The sequence below is a fragment of the Aethalodelphis obliquidens genome, unplaced genomic scaffold (genome assembly GCF_003676395.1).
Source record: "Aethalodelphis obliquidens isolate GAN/ISIS:26980383/991018 unplaced genomic scaffold, ASM367639v1 scaffold18, whole genome shotgun sequence".
Taxonomy (NCBI): domain Eukaryota; kingdom Metazoa; phylum Chordata; class Mammalia; order Artiodactyla; family Delphinidae; genus Aethalodelphis; species Aethalodelphis obliquidens.
The window spans coordinates 1,620,592-1,634,239 of record NW_020837962.1 but is presented as its reverse complement, the minus strand read 5'-3'; the positions used below and the strand labels follow the sequence as shown (position 1 = coordinate 1,634,239).

Sequence of the window (13,648 nt, the reverse complement as noted above, 5' to 3'; positions counted from 1 at the left end):
CACACACACACACACACACACACACACACACACACACACACACACACCCCTACCCTCCAGTTGTAACCTATATAGACATCCACATACCTTAAGTTTATTTATTTGCAAACCTGGATTTCAATCAAGTGTTCACGGCAGGGCATAGAGAAAAGTGAGCTGTACCTGAAAAACTCTGGAACACCAAGTCCCTGATAGAAGATTCGTGTTGAATAGACATGGCACATAGACACACTGGTGACATTCGTGTTCCCGGGGCCTTGGCAAAAAACAGTTCTTTACTTTTCAGAGTTCTTTCCCTTTGTTATGGGACACGATGAAACAGCACAATTTTCAGGAGTCCACAATCCCAGCGTGGCTGGGCGATGGGAAATTGTCACATTGTGAATTGCTGAATCGTCACCCCCATGGTAGCGCCAGAGAGCTGACTGTCAGGTCCTATTTGCTTTGCTAAATAAGGACATCTCACCAAATTAGCCTCTAATGATACTTCTACAAATAGGGTGTTTTACGTGAATTAACGAGACCGGAACGCCAAATGTCGCACCAAGATACTGAGCTATAATCGTGGCGATGAAGCAGCATGTTAAAATTGCTGAATTGTCAAATGTGGAAAATCAGAATTTAGTGCTGAATGTGAACCGGGGGCTGCTTTAATTCGAGCATTCGAAACAGCACAGCCCCTGCTTACACTCGGCCCTCTGCAAGGGTGCATGTAATTATGAATACATTTAGCAAACTCCCCCTGCCTCTGAGTCTGGAAACAGGCAGAGTAGTATGGTGAAGAGATTGTTAGTCACTACTTTGCAGTGAGAAGTGGTCACTAATTCAGCAAAGAATCACAGCTTCTTTTCATATTCTGACCACTGCTCCCCCTCACCCCCCCGACCCTAACCAATAAGAAAAAATAAAAGCTCAGCAGTGGAACTGCTGAATACATTTTGGCTTTTCTCCTTTTGCACCTCTGTGTGAAATTTCACGAAGCAGTTGCTACTTTTCCCTCCAAGGAAGTGTGGATGTATTTCGAAAGGAAAAAAAAAAAAGCAAATTTGAACGTCAGTCTTAGCAATACACAATCTATAGCCGACTCTCACAGGGAAAAAAATGTTTCAACAGAAAGAATATGGAATAGCTGGGGGGGTAAAATATTTAGGAGAGGGGCTGCAATGAAACTCCTACTTCCTTGAAAATAAAACATGCGTTTCTGACCCAAACCAGTGAAAGTTGGAAAAGTCCCTAAGGGAGCACTCCCTCTATTTCTTGCTGCCCAGCCTCCCACCCACTTATATTAAGAGCAGAAAGAAGATTCTTGCCAGATAAACTTACAACTACCTTATAGAAGAGAAGCTCAGCCTCTTGTAATTGTGATATTGTAAATACAGCTATTTTAGGCATGAGGATAGAAATGGGTCTGATGAAAGTGAAGGCAAACTTGGTCCTTAGAACCGCTGGCCAGAAAGGGCATACCCAAACAAAATAATCCACTTTCTTTCTTGCCCAGCATCCCAAACTTGGGAGAATGTATCCCAAACTTGGGAAAATATAAAGTCCTTTTTGCTTCTTATATTTGGAACAAGGTGAAAGTAAACGCTGAAGAAAAACACCTACGCGAACGTGTTATAAAAGGATCACAGACTTGAGGCCTAGTAGCCATGCAGGCTTTTCAGGCAAAAGGGTACATGTTGAAGAGAGTTTGGAAGGAGGGGACTTCGGGGTCCCTGTCACCCCAAGCCTCCCACATCTCCTCGGGGTCTCTTTCCAAAGCACCCAGTCCTCAGAGGCTGCTTTCCCAGCGTCCTCCATTGTAAGGGGGCATGTGCAGATATTTACAAAGCTTTCAAGTTTCCGATTTTATATCATCTTCCTTATATAAAACATTCAAGTTGAAGGGACCACAAAGCAAACTCCTTTCTCAGTGTCTCCGGAAAGGCTGCACCACTAGCATGAAAGGGAAGCACACCAAGAAAATGAAAACTGATGTTGGTGTCCCAAGAAAGCCATTGTCAAAAGGGACTGAGAAGAGGGAGGCAAATTTAGCCTTTGCTGGAGGATTTGGCCCAGGCGGGGAAAGGAGCCTTACGGTAGCTGTGCAGTGTGGTGTGAAAGTTTTCTGAGAGACGTGCAGAAAACCAGGCTCTCTTGTTGGAATCATGCGTGAGATCAGTGCCCGGGTCTCTTGGCATCTCTGCCCAAAACAGCCTGGACCGCTGCCAGCCCAGGCCTGAACGTGGCCTTGGAGCCACCACCAGAGCCCAAACAAGCCCCAGACAGGTGCTGGGGGAAGGGGGTCTCTCCTCCTAGGGCCCTCAGGGCCCGCAGCATTTCTCGGCTAAAAGCAGGGAGCGGGGTGTGGGGGGGTGTTAGGCTCCCGAGAGCAGCCTCCCCAGAGACTCTTGACTGTCCCGGTTACCACGTGGCCTCCGGTGAGGGCAGAACCCAACTTTGCTAAGACCAGGCTAGCAGGTTCCAGAGCAGAGCTGTGCTTTTGCAGCCCGGGCTGAAGCTCTCTCTGCCCTCCAGCAACAGGGCTGCGATCCTGCCGTTTGGGGTGGGCCGAGGGGATGTGGCAGGGGGCCAGCCACAGAGCAGGGACACATCTAAGCTACCGTGCAGTCTACCCCCTGCAGGTGTGTGTGTTCCCCTGCCTTCTCCAGCCAGCGGCCTCCTGTCCACCTGGGGAGCTGAGCCCTCTTCTTTCAATCAGAGTGCAAGGAAAACCCGGGCCAGGGGGGTCAGGGCTGCAGCCTGGAAGTGGGGGAGAAGCCTTTGGCAGGCCATCAGAGCGCCTGGAGGGAAGGCCAGGGAGGTGGATGAGGGGACCTACATCTAAGCCACCCTGGGGGCCGGCAGAGAGAGAACTGTGTGGGCATTCCGGAATAAGACATGCAGGAGACAAGCCCGCTCAGCCTTGGCACCGGGACGCAGCCTCTGGGGGAGATTGCACCCAGCCTGGAGTCAGCCAAGCCCACGGGCCTCCCGTTTGGCCTCAGTAACTGGACTCTAGGCCACCAAAAGGCCCCACGGGTTCCTGATTGTATCTTCGAGTGGCATTAAAAGGTCCAGACCAGGCACTCGTAGGCCAGGCCATATTTAGCCTCAGGTTCACCCGGAGAATATTTTAGGTGCTGCTTGAAAGGCGAGATCTAGGCCTGGTTGCCGGCGGTCACATGGCAAGTGTAGAATCGCCCCCTCGCAGGTCTGGCCGAGGTGGCCGGGTGCTCACCGCCACAGACTCCCGGAGTCCCTGCCAGAGCTCCGGGGCCACGCGACAGGTGCCGAGGAGCCAGCGAGCGCCCAGGTCGCGGGTTCTGTGTTGGGAAGGCTTTTTGCCCCGTTTTTCACTCTGATGGCGATAAGGCCGCTTCCATTCACAGAACTCACAGAGGCTGTTTTCAGCCCCTCTCTTCCGCGATGGCCCAGTGTGATATGCCAGCTTGCTGAGTGAGCGGCCGCCTCCTCGGGTGTCAGCAGCAGCAGAGGTGTTAACCCTTTCAAGGCGGGCGGGGGGGGGGGGGGGGGGGGGTTGGGGGGGGGGCCTGGGTGCGGGGGGGGGGAGGGGGGGGGGGGGGGGGGTCCCCCGGGGGGGGGGGGGGGGGGGGGGGTGCTGGCTGGCTTGGGGGAGGGCCTTGTCTGCAGAGACCTTGAAGGCCACAAACCCTGGGGAGCCCCTGCCCTTGACTCCTTAATCAGTCGTTAGCGGCTGGACCTGAGAGTCGGCACCCTGGACCTTAGCTGTGATTTTCCCCCTTTGGCCCCATCAGTGATAACCACCAGGCTCCCCGACCCAAGCTCTCGCCCTTCACTTGTTCATACAGCCCTGGAAACAGCTGCTTGCTTTACAGGTATTTTCATCCGGGTTTCCAAGTTGATAACGTTCCCACATTCCAGAGGAAGGAGGGATTGAAGGGTCTGTGATTCCCTTGGGTTACTAATGAGGGTTTGGAATAATCATTCGGGGTCTTGGGGAGATGGCACTGGCTCTTGAGAGTCACCTGGCCTTAGGGACTCATCCTCACCACCTGCTCTGGGTTCCAGATCCTGGTTTTTCTGGGCACAGAGGAGGCGCATCTATATTGAAGCCACTGTGTGGAGACACATTTAGCCAATTATCAGCCTTTCGGGAGCCTGGGTGGAGCCACCGCCTGTGCACCAGGAAAGCGTCGGCTTGTTTAAAGTTTGCTCTAACTTTGTACATTTTTTCCTTTTTAGTTTTGGCTCTTGGAGTTCCGAGAGCCACCACTTCCTGCCCAGCTGGTTCATTACCGCAGGGAAAATGAGGGACTTTTGGGGGCAGATGTGTTTCCATTCCGCTATCATAATGCCCCTAAAAATCCTTATTGCTCTTGCAGTATTCCTCGGGGGTCCCTGGGCCAGCTGTGGCAGCTGAGTTTCTCCAGCAACTAAAAGAAGAGACAAAGATGTTCCCCCAAACCTCCCCTTCTGGTCCCTGGTAGAGCTCCCCTCCACAGTGCTCAGAACTGGTGCACCATGAAAAATGAAAAGATGCCATCCGCAGACACCAGTTCCTAAACGTGCTCTTTGCCCTCCAGGGGCCGAATGTTGGAGCTCAGGCTTGGGAAACAGGGCAGCTGAGGCTGCTGTCAGCGTTTGCTCTGGGGGTTCATGGTGGGGGAGGTGGGGAAAGTGGGGAAGAAACAAGTGTTACCTGTTTGACAAGGCGATTCACATTCAGCCTGGGCCTTCCGGCAGGGCCTCTGGGATCCTCACCTCGGCAGGGGCTCTGGACAGTCCTGATTGGCTCACCAGCTCCCTGAGTCAGACCACTTCCCCACCCTCTGCCTCGGTTTCCTTCTCTGGCAAGGGAGGGGCAACACCCCATGCTCTGTTCTGAAAGGGTTCTCACCTGTATCTAGAGTGTTACCATGAGTTCAAGTGACAGACAAGCTCAGAAGGTGCTTTGAAAGTGGTGACGCCAAAGCATGAAACATGGAAGCTGTCAGTGCTGATACTTACTAATACACGCTTCATATGCTAAGACAGCTCGGACAGGAGCAGAGACTACAGCCCAGCAGTAAGCACAGGTTTCTAGAATCATGGAATCGGGCAGCCCCAGCCCTGCGACTCTTTCTCAGTGTCACCCCCAGGCAAGTGACTCAACCTCTCTGGGCCTCCATTTCCTCACGTAGGAAACCTATGTTTTGGAATAGAAGTTTCCCAAGTCTGATATGCACATGATTTTAAGTGGTACCTGGCTAGAGACGTAAATTATTCTAACAGGTATTTCTCTGTACAGCAGATTTCTACTTACGGCAAGCAGTTGGCTTTCAGTTTAGGGTAGGGGTAGAAGGGCTCTTTTTTACATCAATTTATGCAAGATAAAGAGGGTGAGTTGCTTGAAAGAAAAATATTAAGCAAAGGAGAGTACGGGTGGCCTGAGGATGGGGCAGAACTCAAGATGATACTTTCTAAAGTGTCAAAGTCTACCTCTTTTTTTTTTTTTTTGTCCGCGTGGCATGGCTTTTGGGATCTTAGTTCCCCGACCAGGGATTGAACCCAGCCCTCGGCAGTGAGACGTGGAGTCCTAACCACTGGATAGCCAGGGAATTCCCCATAGTCCACCTCTTAAGAATTCTTGTTTGTCTTAGGGATTTTCTGCACCCATGGAGGTGGTGTGGGGAGGGGTAGGTTGCCAATTCCAATCTGCAGGGGGCTCGACCTGTGATAACCTGGGGGTCACGTGTCTTCTCCCCCCACAAACTCCTGCCCTGCTCGCCAACACCAGTGAGACCCCTTGGATCTCTGCCCCTATGCCCACCCATAGCTCTGATTTGTCTTTTATTTTAAGATCTTGCTGCCCCAGCACCCTCCTTCCTGGCCGAGGCACCTCTTTGAGCCTCAGTTTTCTCAGTGAAATGGGGAGAATAATTAACCCCCTGTCTCAGAGCAGTGTGACGATCAGGGGTTAATGGGACTCAATTGAGCAGCTATGATGGTTCACACACAGGGCACGGCTCAGAAGGCAGTGGGCACCGGAGGCCCTGGGATGGGCAGGGGGCACAGCAGCACCCTTGGCCTGGAGGGGTATTCCTTGGACAGGCCACCCGGTGCCAGGCCTGGGCATCAGCTCCCCACCCACCCCCTGGGATGGGGAAACAGCAAGCACTGGGTCCCAGCCAGCAGGGGCGGGCTCTGGTTTCACTTTCTGCTGTGTCATGGGGTGGGGGGTGGCATCAGGGCCCAGCTGGCCAGCTGGGGCAGGCACCGAGAGGCTGGCAGACAGCTGTGGCCCAGCTGCCAGAGCACAACCCGTGCCCTCACCCTGCAGCCTGCCAGGATGGGGGCTGGGCCCTAGGGCACCCCTTTAATGCCTCTCACCCCCCTTGCCTTGCACAGTGAGAGGACCCCAAGTGAGAAGAGCCAGGAGAGGATGAAATGGTTCCTCTAGCCACGAGATCGCCCCCAAACAAGTTCTTAAGGCCGCAGTCTTGAGGTTCTGGGAACTGCGGCTGTTGATTCTGGATCAGAGTGCTCTGGCGGGATGCCTGCTTCCCACCTGCCTTCACTGGTGCATGTCTATTGAGGGCCTACTGTGTGCTCAGCACAGTGCCAGGTGCCAGAGGTAGAGCAGGAAGCAAGACAGTGTCTGCCCTCGTGGGGCTCCAAGTTGAGTCGCAGGGCACAGACAAAAGAGCAAGTAAGCAGAGAAAAAGGGACTTCCCTGGTGGCGCAGTGGTAAGAATCCACCTGCCAACGCAGGGGACAGGGGTTCAATCCCTGGTCTGGGAAGATCCCACATGCCACGGAGCAACTGAGCCTGTGCGTCACAACTACTGAGCCCACGTGCCAGAACTACTGAGCCTGCGCACCTAGAGCCTGTGCTCCGCAACGAGAGAAGCCACAGCAATGAGAAGCCCGTGCATCACAACGAAGAGTAGCCCCCGCTCACCGCAACTAGAGAAAGCCCACTTGCAGCAACAAAGACCCAACGCAGCCAGAAAATTAATTAATTAATTTTTTAAAAGAGAGAGAAAGAATCCCATCTTATGGGGACAGTTCCACACTGTACGCTTTGTGGTAGCATCTCAGAGAAGGTACGTGCATACATGCGTGTGTATGTAAGTGTGCGTGTCAGGGATGTGTCAACTCCTGGGACACGTAGTCGGTTGAGAACACAGACCCAGGGACCAGATGTCCCATGTTTGAATCTGGATTTTTCCACTGACTGGTGTGAGATCACAGGCAAGTTCTCTCTTCTTTTTAGGCCTCAATTTCCCCATCTCTACATGATAGGGTTGTAATGAGGAAGAAATGAACATCCGTAAAGAACTTAAGACAGTGTCTGGCATCAACCATCTGCTGTCTAAGTCTTAGCTATTATCTAAGAAACATAAATGTGCGCTCTTCTCATAGGATGAAACGCAGCCGTCACTGCAGGCTGAGAACAGCAGTGATATTGCGGAGCCTGCCCTCCCTGCTCAGCGCTGTACCTGCCTCATCTCACTTACTAGCCACAACCAGACCTCACATTGGCCTTAGCATCTCTGTTCACATGAGGAAATGGAGGCTCAGACAGGTGAAGAGATGTGTCTGATGGTACCCAGCTGGAAAGCAGTTTGACCCCAGGCACAGGGCCAGCTTCACAGCATGGGCCCTGCATAGTTCAGTGCTCTGCTGTTGTCATCCTGAAATTTTGAATAATTTTCGAACAAGGTGCCCACGTTTTCATTTAGCAAATTACAGAGCCAGTCCTGCCCAGATCTGACCTACTCCAGAGCTGGCACTCTTAACTCCTACCACCCATCTATCATACAGCTGGCCCAGAGTGGTTTTCCAATTCATTGGTACAGTATTTAGTGTGGGACTGAAATCCTGGGGATAATACAGGACTTATTATGGGGCCAAATTGCCCAGATGCCTATTTGATTGTCGCCCCCATCAGAAGGAAGGGGGGCAGTTGCCAAGGGCAGGGGGTGAATCATTCATTGCTGTATCCCTAGGGCCTGGCATGTATTAGCTACTCAGTTAATCGCTGTGAAACAAAGCGAATGGATGGGAGGCTGCCATATCTCCCGAACTAAACCCGATTTAAATAACACCGTCCAGGAAATCAGGCCATCAGTGGTGGCTACCCTCAGCTGGCTTCTGGACAATCCCCTGAAGGGTGTGGAGACAAAGGTCTCTTCCCTCCCCTGGCTGCAAACCCGGGCCGCAAACCTGCATGCCAATACCTCGTAGCAGATTACTGTTTAAACAGGTTCTGGTGGGGACCTCGGAGGCAACACAAGTGTTTAAAGACATGCAGGCCTGGATTCCTGAGCACCTGTCATTGGGGAAGATGCCGAGCTCAGCCAAAAGAGTACTTGCGTTCTGGGCAGGTTCAAGTCCCAGCTGAGGGTTAAGGGTCCTCTTTTCCTCTGAAATTAGAGTTTTCTACACTCTCAGTTCCAAATTTGCTCCCCCAAAAAACTTAACGTAGCTTTACTGAGAAGCAAAGAACCCTCTCAAAAGCCTTTAAGATATTTATAACAATAATAAACGTGTTTTTGGCCAACTGTTTTCACAGGCTTGAGCTCCATCACTTCACATAATTACCATACGAAGTAGGAGTTACTGCCCTCATTTTCTAAATAACATCGTAACCACCAACATATATTGAGTGTTTTATATGAAGTAAGCACTTTATACATATGAAGTCATTTTCATTGCACAAGCAACATATAAGGGAGGCACTGTTACTGCCTCTGGTTTCCTGATGAGGAAACAAGCTTAAAGAGAGGAACTGACTTGTCCAAGGTCACACACCCAGCATGTGATGAGCTGGAGTTCAAGCCTGGATCTTCCATGTCAGGGGTCAGCAAACCTTTTCTGGAAAGGGCCAGATACTAAGTATTTTTAGACTTTGCAGACCATACAGTCCCTGTCACAGCTACTCCACTCTGCTGTTGTAACAAGAAGCCAACCAGAGACATTAAGTCAATGAATGGATGTGGCTGTGTGTTCCAATAAAACTTTATTTACAAAATCAGGAAGTGGGCTGATTTTGGCCCATAGGCTATAGTTTGCCCACCCTGTTCCAGACCCCAAAACCTGCAAGAACCTGGCCCTGGCAACGATCTTCCTCACCCTCTCTCCCCACCTGTGAGGTGGCTGAGTTACGTTTCAGAACAGAGACCAGTGGGGCTTGGGAGAAGTTGAGTTGGCCCCTCTTTCCTTGGGATTATGAAGCTCTTGGAATTTACAACTACTAGGACTTGTTAGTGACTGCCATGATAGATCACCACGGGGACTTTAAAATCGTAATTTTAATAGCTGTCAAGTGAGTAACTTTTTTATGCCATAAGTTTATTTACAAACATATCTAGGATGCTGAGTTCAAGAGTTTAATCCTTTTTCAGAGAGACTGCACACTTTAAATGCTCCTCTTTGTATCTGTCTCATGGATTATTTTTTAAGCAGTTGGTGTCTTACTATATAGAAAGGTGCAGCAAATCCAGACCCAAAGTACAAAGTCATCACAGCTAGTAACCGCCACTTGTTTTCCACTGAAAATGGTAAATTCTTCCCCGGACCCTCCTCACAGTGGCTCCTACGGACCACAGAGGTTGTGAACCTCCGGATGCTTTGTCGCAACATAGCGCTGTTGGAAGCCCTGCGAAAAGCTCACAAACCGAAGGCAGAAGAAATGGAGGCAGCACACCTCGTGCTCCTTTCCTCACGACCTTGTTCCCCTGCGTGCAAGGACTGAAAGGGAAGTGAGTAACTTAAAGAGCACAGTGTTTAGGAAAACACCTCTACGGGGCACTTTGGCTGTGGAAGGAACTTCTCTTTGGGGAAGGCACTTCTCTGTAGTTGGTGGCAATGGCAAAAGAATGAAAAATGTCTTAAGGCAGAAGAAGGTAACAGGAAGGGGAGATGGAAAGTTGTGTGTGTGTGTGTGCACACGCACACGCGTGCAGAGAGAGGGTGGAGGAGGGAGAGATTTCCCAAAGGCAGGAGGCTGGAGCCTAAGGATTCCTGGCGGGAGAAGGGGGTCAGGGGGGAGGACATGACTTTCTCCCCCAACAGTTTTATTGAGATATAATTCATTTACCATGTAATTCACCCATTTCAAGGGCACAACTCAATGGCTTTGAGTATATTCACAGAGTTGTGCGACCATCATCACAATCAATTTTAAAACAGTTCTATGCCCTCAGAAAGAAACCCCCATACCCTTTAACAGTCACCCCCCCCCCCAATCTTCCAGTCCCTCTCCCAGCCCCCACCCCTAAACAATCACTAATCTACTTTCTGCCTCTGTAGATTTGCCTGTTCTGCATATTTCCTACCAATGGAATCATACAGTATGTGATCCTTTGTTACTGATCTTTCACTCAGCATTTGTGTCCTCAAGCTTCATCCATGCTGGGCTTCCCTAGTGGCACAGTGGTTAAGAATCTGCCTGACAATGTAGGGGACATGGGTTTGAGCCCTGGTCCGGGAAGATCCCACGTGCTGTGGAGCAACTAAGCCTGTCACCACAGCTACTGAGCTTGCACTGTAGAGCCAGTGAGCCACAACTACTGAGCCCACACGTCACAACTACTGAAGCCCACGCACCTAGAGCCTGTGCTCCGCAACAAGAGAAGCCACCGCAAGGAAGAGTAGCCCCCGCTCGCCACAACTAGAAAAAGCCCGCACTCAGCAACAGAGACCCAATGCAGCCAAAAATAAATACATTTTTAAAAAAATTTTTAGAAAGGTTCATCCATGCTGTAGCCCATATCAGAACTTCATTCCTTTTTATGACAGATAACATCCATATTTTATTTATCCAGTTGTCAGTTGATAGACATTTGGCAGTTATGCATAATTCAGCTATGAATATTCATGTGTTTTTGTGTGGACGTATGTTTTCATTTCTTTGGAGTAATATATCTAGAGTAGAATTGCTGGGTCATACGGCAACTCCATTTTAACATTTTGAGGACCTGCCGGAGGCACATCATATAGTGCCTTTTTCAACTTTGTATTATGGAAGTTTCCTACCATACTGAAAATAAGAAAGCACCCTGCACCCATCATCCAGGTTCAACAACGATCAACCTTTTGCCAGTCTTGTTTCACCTGCCTTCCCTCCACCATTGTTCCCCACTGAGTAGTTTGAAGCCAGTTCATACACTGCACTTTATGCCGTTAACTTGGCTGAGAGGTCAACATTTCCTTTCATCCCAAACCTTCAGGCCAAGTCTCCTATACCCATATCCTTGTGTGGATGGAATTTGGGGACAGTGGAGGAATTGGGGCATAGTCTAGAGTGAGTCAGTGTGGGGTGGGAAAGGAATGCTCCTGAGTGAAGCAAGTCTAGCTACAGGATTTGCAAAATGAAAATGTGGAGCCGTTTGTTCAGAAATTACTAAGAAGTTCAAGATGACAACAGTAGAACATCAAACTTAACGTAGACCCTGTACAACAGCACAAGTCATGCGCCCATGAGGCCAGCAAAAGGGCGCCCGAGCAGAACTGAGAACTGATTGATTGGCTGCAGGAATTTTGAGCTTTGGGTGCCTAGGAGAGACATGAGCATCCCTCACCCCCCATCTCTGGAAAGGAGAGTTGGGTCTCTCATGGCATGTGGGACAGCGTTTAAGTCCGTTCCATTGGAATCTCCAAAAATAAGATGACCCCAGCTGACATGTGGGTTATAAGTACTTTTTAAAAAATAGCCATTTGTCTTAAGCCTTCTTCCCTAAGAACCTGCGGTTGTTTTATTTGGCCACACCAGTTTGTCCTGGACTCGGAGTGTACCGTGATATCACGGCAAATGACAGGGCTGCAGGACAGAGGCCTGCTGGTGAGCAACCAATCCAGAGCAGTAGCAGACCAGGGATACCCACTAGAGGCAGGTGGCCATGGTAGACACTGGCAACCATCATGGCACCCAATCCCTCCCAGCTCAAAGAGAGCTCCATTATCCTTCTCAAAGGACAGCCTCCACCAAGCAAATGAACCTTATTTCTCATGCTTATCTAGACTCTCAACCCAAGAATTCACCTAGAGATTCAGAGCCTGCAGTTTGTGTTGGGATGACACTGCAGGGTTGCACTAAGACTAACGAAACCTTGTCATGAAGGGGAACCAACACGACTGAGAAGGAGGGAGAGAGTGGAAGAGAGGGACTCACTGAAGAGAGCAGATAAGGACCTTGCAGCACCTCCTGTCTCTGTGGCATGTTCAATGAATGAGTGAACATTCATTCATTCGTTCAATTATTTGAGGACTTATACATAAGAGACTGAGTACCAGGCATGAGTAATATAGTAGTCAACACGACAGACACAGTTCCTACCCGTAGGGGCAGGAGAGGCAATCATAAACCAAAGAGGAAGAGAACATTTTACATTTGATTAAAATAATATAACAACGGCAAAAAAAAAAAAACCAACAACAGGTCTGAGTAAATTCGGCTGGCAGCTTTGGGGTTTATAGACAGTGGATCTTAAAGCAAAGCCCAACACAGGATTTTGGCAATTCTCAGCAGAGTGAATGTGGAAGCAGCACAACCAGGAGAAGGCTCTGGAGGAGGTAGACGGCTCAGGGTTTTATTTTTGTTTTTTCACCTGCCAGCACTTTCTCCCCCCAGCTTCCGTTAACGGACACGATGTCCAGTGGGAATATGGCCAAAGATGGTCGCTTACAGCACCCAAGCCTCAGCTATAGTAATTGGTCCAGGCATAGACACGTGACTCAAATACAACCAATCACAGCAGCCCACTTCTGAGCTGGGCTGCAGTGATTGGTCCAGGTGTGGTCATGTGACCCAAGCAGGGCCAATCCAGGATTACCCTAACTACAGCTGGTGAGAAGGCTGCTTTTCCCAGCCCCTCTCCAGCCTCCAGAGCTATCTGTGACCACAGAGACTGAGGCCAGTATGGAGGAAGGGAGAAATGAGGATTGGGATGGGAGTATGGGGCGGAGAGAGAGACTGGCGCTGCGTTCTGTCCCTGGATCCAAGAGCAACTCAGCCTCTTTTGTTCTTCATCATAGCTACCTGAGTAATGAATCTCCCGTCTTCCTCAATCAGATCAGCTCTGGTTTCCGTATGGTCCGAAGCATCCCATTTCAGGACTTGGGAACTGTTTTTCCCTCTTCACAGATTGTGTGAATCTAAAAGGGGTAGGTTATCCTCAGAGCTCATTCTCCCCTAAGTTTGCCTGCTGTCCTTGGGAATGAGAGATTCCCCAGACACATCTCCATGCTCCCCCGCTCCAATTAATCTACCACTGAATCAGAGCTAAACACTTATTCTTGGACTTCAAGTCCTGCCCTCTTCCTGCTTGCTTGCTTCTCTCCGACCTCATTCCCAACATACACCCACCTCCCCTTCCCACCCTGCTCTCCACCAAGGATGGAGCCTGCAGCTTGCCGTGGCCTCTGCTCCAATGCCCACCACATTATATTTGCGACGATTTACTTATGACTGTTACCCCCCATGACCTTGAGCCTGGGGACCTGCGTCTCACTCATCTTTGCACCCCCAGCAGCTGGCACACAGCAGGTGGGCAGCAAATGCGGGAGGGAGGGAGGGAAAGGAGGAGGAGGGAAGAAAGGGTCATTCCCTCCTACTGAGTCTGGTCAACAGATGGATCACTCAGAGGGTCAAGTTCTATACTTGTTTCCTTCGCCAGATACTCTTCCCTCAGGTGGACAC

The 13,648-nt window shown here is 50.3% G+C and overlaps 1 long non-coding RNA gene and 1 pseudogene across 1 annotated transcript in view; one reads left to right on the top strand and one right to left on the bottom strand.

The window, feature by feature from the left end:
* LOC113626181 (uncharacterized) overlaps window positions 1–5,977 on the top strand; it is an 8,457-nt gene extending 2,480 nt beyond the window's left edge. Inside the window, exon 2 of the long non-coding RNA XR_003435076.1 lies at window positions 3,759–5,977. This is a non-coding gene — a long non-coding RNA (uncharacterized LOC113626181). The remainder of the gene's footprint in view (window positions 1–3,758) is intronic.
* A 3,177-nt stretch (window positions 5,978–9,154) lies between these two features.
* Window positions 9,155–9,611, bottom strand: LOC113626178 (cytochrome c oxidase subunit 7C, mitochondrial pseudogene; annotated as a pseudogene).
* Between the last annotated feature and the right edge of the window lie 4,037 nt (window positions 9,612–13,648).